Source organism: Echinops telfairi, unplaced genomic scaffold, assembly GCF_000313985.2.
Source record: "Echinops telfairi isolate 266 unplaced genomic scaffold, ASM31398v2 ScPeMD7_7469;HRSCAF=8507_1, whole genome shotgun sequence".
NCBI lineage: Eukaryota > Metazoa > Chordata > Mammalia > Afrosoricida > Tenrecidae > Echinops > Echinops telfairi.
The window spans coordinates 106049155-106056572 of NW_022111373.1; the positions used below are offsets into that span (position 1 = coordinate 106049155).

General features: G+C 37.3%; 1 non-coding gene across 1 annotated transcript; it reads right to left on the reverse strand.

Annotated features, from left to right (window-relative positions):
- Window positions 1-6601: 6601 nt before the first annotated feature.
- Window positions 6602-6708, reverse strand: LOC115873840. Its single transcript, XR_004048624.1, has one exon. It is a non-coding gene; the product is annotated as a U6 spliceosomal RNA (small nuclear RNA).
- Window positions 6709-7418: the final 710 nt, after the last annotated feature.

The following is a 7418-nucleotide window of genomic DNA, read 5'->3' on the forward strand; positions in this document are numbered from 1 at the left end:
AGAAATCAGATTAATTTTGTCCCAAATTGAAAATTTGAAAAAAAAAATCTAAATCAAGAGAGGTTTGTGCCACAATTTTTATCCTTTTGCTAATCTTGTTCAATCCATATGCTGAGCAAATATTTGGAGAAATTAGACTACAAAGAAGAATGTAGCATCAGCAATGGATAAAGACTCATTAACAACCGCTACGTATAGATGCCACAGCTTTTCTGCCTAAAATCAAAGAGGACTTGAAGGCCTTACTGACAAAGATCAAAGACTACAGCCTTCAATAGATATTATGCATCAATAAAAAAGATAATGCAATTCCTCACACCTGGTTCAATAAGCTTAATGATAAATGGATAAAATATTGATATTGTCAAGATTTTCATTTTACTTGAATCCATAATCAATGCCCATGGAAACAACAGTCAGGAAATCAAAGACATGCCATGTTGGGAAAATATACTGCCAAAGACGTCTTTAAAGAGTCAAAAAGCCAAGGCGCCACTTTGAAGACTGAAGTGACCTGATACGAACCATGGTATTTTCAATTGCCTCATAGACATGTGAAACCTGGACAATGAATACGGAAGACCAGAGAAGAATTGATGGCTTTGAGTTACAATGTTGGCAGAGAATTTGAAATATACCATGGACTTCCAGGGGGGAAAAAACAAAAACTCTCTTGGGAGAAAGACAGCCTTTTAAGGAGATTTTGTCTCACATACTTTGCCTATGTGAGAAGGACAGCATACTTGGTAAAGGAAAGGATCATAGAAAAAGAAGATCCTCAATAAGATGATTGACATAGTGGTTCTTGCAATTGCCTTGAGCATCACTTGTGTGAGAACAGCACAGCATTGGCCAAGTGCTTTGTTCTGTTGTACATAGCCTTTAACAGCAATAGCACCTTGCTATCTACTTCCCTCCCAAATCAGCCATTGAAAAACCCCATGGAGAAGCACAGTTGTACTTTACCACACAAGTTTCAAGTCCAGCCCATGACAGCTGCTTTGTGTTTTGCTTTGTTTTATAATACTTAACTCACATGGCTCGCATGTTGGTTAAAAGGATTGATGTGTGTTGAACAAAATTCCAAATGCAATATCTCATTCCACCCATTTTCTCATTTCAATTTCATTCTTAGTTGTTTACATATACCTCAGGTTTTCTATTTGTAAATCAATGGAGGAAAACCAACAAAAATTACAAGACAAAAATCATTTTAGCTCCTGTCCCAGCACTGGCTACCTGTGTGCCTTTTTGCAATTATTAGACCTTTGGAGGTTTAGGTTTCCTCAAATATAAAAGAAGAAGTTTAAAGTAGATTACTTCTATGACCTTTTCAAGTCTAATATCCAATTTTTTCAGCTTTAGGATTTTTATGTTGCTGCACCCTAATACCATGGTTCCAAATTGTACTTATGTTCTGCTTCAGCTTTTCATAAAAGCTTAAGACATTAAAAAGATGGCAGTAATGGTTATCTAAATGTCAATTCTAACCTACATATAGATGCGTGTGTATTTATATGTGTGTATGTATGTATTCTGATAGCTATCTTTTTTTTTCTTTCTAACAGCTTAGGCAGTTGGAGCAGGAAGATTTTTGAGAGCAAGCTATATTGGTGGGGGAAAGGGTTGAAAGGTCACCCGGTCAGTCTGAAGTGTGTGATTCTCTTCTCTATCACCTCATTCCTGCTTCTTTAAGCAGCAGTTGGGTAACACTGCATCTGTTTGCTAAGGCTCCCTTGCCCTTCCTAACAACTAAAACCATCCTAGACACCTTTTCACGGACACTCCTATTATTAAAACATCGGAAAAGTTTTAAACTGCCTTTTAAAATAGCAGATGCATTATAGCAATTCTCTGGAGAAACACTTTGTACCAGAGAAAGCTGACTGAGAAACGCTGTTGTAATGCCCTGTAAAATCCTTTATATTAACTACAGGAACATTTTTGCTTCTAGAAACATGCTCAGAAAAGGTCCCTGAGCCCCTCCTCTTAGAAAAGGAACAGACACAAACTCCACTGCTTTTGGCTGCCAGCAAAGAGCTAGTTATGTTTACATTATTACTCTCCAAAGAAGACAAGATGAGATTGTCATTATCCAAATGTTGTCCAGTGTTTTCCAACTCAGTCCCTGAACTAAAGTTAAGAGATTGCCAAGACTCGTGTTTACAACATTGAATGCATTGTGTAATAAAGTGTTAGGTAGATCAGCTAATAAAATTACTTATTTTAGACTTAAATCTAAGTAGAGTTTGGATTTATTTCTCTTTCCCAAAGGGGACCAAGAATTGATTTTCTGATAAAGGAGAATATATCCAACTTTTTGTTGGTAATAGGGGAAAAGATCCTTTATCAAAATATTACTCATGGGAATCACTCCTTTTCCAGGAAGAAGTTGGTCAATTTCAAAGTGAATTGCTAATGTTCATTTATATAATTGATTTTGATCCCCAAATTTGTTAAAACATAATTGACAAAAAATATTCTTTACTGTCTTTGTTGGCTGACCCATGGACATGAGCTGGAATGGAGCTGAAATGAAATCCTTAGGTACCCCTCACTGATCTCCTAAGGGAGATTGTAATAGCTTCATCTCCTACCCTTTTTTGACAATGAAAGTTGTATGATCAGCATTCTCCTGTTAAAGCATTTCTGCACCAGACATCTTGGGTAGTGCAGTGATGGACTTTGAATATTTGGTCCAAAGTACCTGTTAGGATGAGCTTTCTCAATTTATCCTACTTATAAAATGCAGCAAAGCAGCCTGGTGGTGCAATGGGATAAGAATTAGCCTGCTAATGGAAATGTCATCAGTTCCAACGCACCAGGTGCTCCATGGGAGAAAGATAAGGCAGTCTGCTCTCACAGCAGTGTACAGCCTTAGGTCCATCCTATAGAGTTGCTATGAGTCAGAGTCAAATTGAGGACTGTGAGTTTTTGTTGTTTGATAAAATGCAGAAGAGGAACACTGAATCATGATTCTCTAAATACAAGCGCTCCTTGCTTTCAAAATAACGTTGGAGAGTCCACTATAGTATAGTATACGCGATACTGTTGTTATTTCATTTTTTGCCCAAGGACTGCAGTAAAACAAAAGACAACAGGATTCTCCTTATTGTTATTTTAGGTGGTGGTGGTGCGTGTGTATGTGTGTGTTGGGGGGGGGATATCTTCTGCACATTACAACCTATTCAGTCTTCCTTTATTTTGAGTTCAGAACTTGAGATGCCTGGTAGTTCTGTGCTTTCTCAGTCAATTGTATCCTTTAGTATGGCACAGCTAATGCATCGCCACACTGAAGAAGCCCTACGAGCACTGCTAGGCTAGTGCTGGGCTGGAGAAAGTGGGAGAACGATGATGTTGTCTGCACACCTAAAGATTTACAACCATGGAAACTCTGTAGAGGGCTGCTTTGAGTCAGATTGACTTGATGCATTTATTATTTCCACATTTGGTAGGTCACGTTTGGAGTCCCCAACAAGACTCTGTTCTTCTTGAGTCAATTAATATCCAATCTTTAATACGGTTTTTAAAATAAAATGTTATGTCTATATTAGATGGATTATTTCTGTTCTGTCTTTAATCACATCCAAAACAAAATCATTAAGTAGGGAAGGACGAAACGTCTACTATTCTACGTATACTTACCTTAGCCCCCCCCCCCCAACCATAACATTATTTTTGTTGCTACTTCATCACTGTAATTTTGCTACTGTTATGAATTGGGTGACCCCACGTGAAAGGGTCGTTCAACCCCCAAAGGTGTCGCAACTCACAGGTTGAGAACCGCAGCCTTTGAGCGTCATTTTAAATATTCACTGGGGCTACTTACCACAGAGTGGTTAAGAAAAAAAGTCTTTACATGTCCTGAGACTACAAGAGACAACGGCTTTATGAATCAATTGTCTTGTCCTTAACTCCATCTTTTCAACACTAAATTACAAGTGATATGATTACTTTTGTAAGTTCCATTTCCCTTTCATGGCAGGCAGACCATAGTTCTGTGTGGGCACATAATTTAGAGACCGGGCACATGAAAAGACAGTGAAGTCACTGCCTTTATAAAGACTGAGTTAACATCAACATTGTTTAGCCAGATAGAAGGCCTAATGAATGGAAAAGGAAGCTGGTGTTACAACGGTAGTGAATCATGAAAGCTAATAAAACCGAGATTTGACCAAAGCCGCATCTGGGAGTGAGGTTTTAAGGAAGCAGGCAGGAATGTGTACTAATTATTGAACTGTTAATATGTTGCATGTGTTTGGGAGAGGAGATAGCTTGACTCAGGACAGGCAGTAGCTGCACCAGTAGCCCTGGGTTTTATCCATCACAGATTTAGTATTGAAACTCCAGCTGTGTTATAACTTTTCTAATGGAACAAATTCCCGTACATAACCGGGCACTATGGCCAAACACAGCACCACTTCCAAAGTTTCCATGTTTATATGAGGACCGGGTTCTATTTGGACACCTGCTGAGTACAATGAAAAGTTTAGATGTATCCATTAGGAAATGTTTATAGCTCTGCCATGAACAAAATATAAGGGCTCTCATGATCTTGAGATGCATACAACCTTAACATTAAATCGGCTATTTGGCTGAAAAGCATAGTTGTCCTTTTACATGAAATGGGTCGAGAATCAGGGAAGATATAGTATAATAAAAAAAGCAATACTTAGAATTAAAAATACATCTTCTTTTTGGCCAAATGTGAGAAATGCCATTAATTATCATATTAAGGCAACTCACATGTGCTACTGAAAAAAAAGGAAATTCAAATGTTACTAGCGCTACCACCTAAAGTCTTGATTCCTTTTGGATAAGTGCTCTGTTTGCTTGCATTCTCTTAAAGAAGGGGGCTTTCTGGCAGATCCAGTAGTTTCTAATTCACTAAGTAAGAAAAGAACCCAAAGAATTACTGTTAGTGCATTATTTATTACTCTGTTGGACGATCACCAGTAGAATAGAGGGAAAAATCCTGTGTGTGTGTGAAATAATAATTGTGTGTGTGACAGTTTCTTTTCATTTCAGAAGTGACATTTGTGTTAACTGGATAATCTACCAGTGGGTCCTTTCGAGCTCAACAGCATTCTAGCAGGAGAACTAGACGCTTTTTATTACGATAGACCTGCTTTCTCTCTCCCACGATGATACAGTGGACAGTCTACTGAATTCAGAGCTCACAGGAAAAGATTGTAGAGCCTCCACAATGTACCGAGGTATCCTGATTTTACTGAGAAAACTCAATCGGAATGATAGCTAAGAAGCTCTCATTATTATGCTAATATGCCCTTCAGCTCTCTTTTATTTTATACCCCACCTACTCCCTAAAGAATTTGAGGCCATTTAAAATAAAATACAAATGCAAAACAAAACTATTAAAACAGAAACAGAAACCATTAATTAAAAAATGAAGTGCAATAGTTTTATTAGAAACCACACGAAGGGTTGCTATTAAGTATAGTATTTATTTCTAAACTTCTTAGAATGTACAGAAATAAGAGCAACAAAACAAAAACAAAAAAACAGAATAAGGTCAAAGACAAAACAAACATAAAACTAAAAGCAACAGCAAGCAGGTCATCTGGACAATATAAATGTTCCCGGCATTAGATTCTTATCTAGATACTGAGCAGGGAGGTGAGATGACTGATGTAGAAACAAGTATTAACAAAGAAAAAAGCATAATCCAGATAATGTGTCAGATATTTTACCTGAATTATCTAATTCACAATCATCACTAGATGTCTATGAAGTAAATATTATCTTCCTAAAACTTGGTTTTATCCTACCTACATATGGCTCTGTTATATTAAGAAAAACATATTTTTTAAAATCAAGAGCACTTTAATAAAGTATCTCTCAACAATGCTTATTACAAGCCTATGGTATAATATTGATGGTGCCTCAAAGTTTATTTTTTAATAGTAGTACAAACTATATAATTTAACACTTATTTAACATAAAATATCAACTTAATAAAACTTTACAAAAATTATATGGGCTAGCTATTCCTAATATCCCCATTCTACAGATGAGGAAAATGAGCCATAAAGGGAGGAACTTACCTGGTTTCCCCCAAGTATAGAATTGAACAATTTCCCAGGATGATATTCAGATCATGGACTCCTGGTGATTTAAATTACCAGAGGTGGTTCGTAAAATACCTGTTGGGCTTTAGACTTCACAGACTGTTCATGTCAAAACTAAGAAGTCAGAAGGTTCCTGAGAAGCACAGTGGATAGGTGTTTGTTTGTTTGTTTTATAACCTAAAATGCAGGGGACAGGTATGCTTTTTCCTGCCATGGCAGCTTTTACATTGTTTGTTAAAAGGCCCTTAAGGCCCCACCTTACTGTATGTGTCAATGGAGTAGCTTTACCTCTGCTCATCTGCCCCAAGCTGGTGGCCAGGGCACAATGCTGGTGAGTCACCACATGTCAATGTGTCCATAAATGTGCTCCTCCTCGGTAGATTTTGACTCTTCTTTGCTACTCTGTCTTAGAGCGTGCGTGAAAGTTCACAGAGCAGATCAGTTTCCTGTTCAACATCGCATACACATGTTGTTTTCTGACATGGGTTGCAAGCCCCTCAAAGTAAAAAAAAAAAAATTCGGATTCCTTCACACATTTTCAGGTCATCCTCATGCAGGGGTCATGCTGCTGTGCTCTGTACCGTTTCAATTTTAACATATGTGCTGCTGAGTGGAGCATCGCGCACTATGATTCTAACTGATGCTTGTCCTCACCCTAAAATGGAATCACTAATAACAGAATAATGGATTCTAACAACTTGGAGTTTACCATTGGATTCTAATTTAAACACCGTTTCCAGTTGTTTTAAAGTCTAACTCGAAAGCATTTTAGGCATAAGTCAATAAATATTCAACTTACCAATTAATTTTTTATTTGAAGAAAGAAATCTACCCCAGGGGCATCTTTTGACACATTATTAGGTTGAATTTTACCCATCCAATTTCCATCTACAAAATGCACATTTGTGTAGTTCAATCTAGTACCTCCAAATACCAAACTGTTATTCGTAGTAACAAAATATCAATAGAAATGGTTGTATAACAATTAGTGGCAGGCAACCTTATTCTTTAAACAGAAAAGATTCCAGAGCTGAGACTACCCTGGAAAGCTTATACCTCAGATATTCAGAAGGACAGATCAACACTGAAGTGTGTCTCTCTGTTTCATTAAATAAATAGCAGTATTTGTGACCATCTAACTCAAGTTTTCCTTAGTTGTCAAATCCTTAAAGATTTTTAGGTTGGGAAGTCTTTGGAAAACCATTTAGTTTAAAAGTAAATAAGAGGCCCAATTACAAGGATCTACATATAACTTCCTCCCTGGGGGATGGACAACAGAAAAGTGGGTGAAGGGATGTGTTGGACAGTGTAAGATATGACAAAATAATA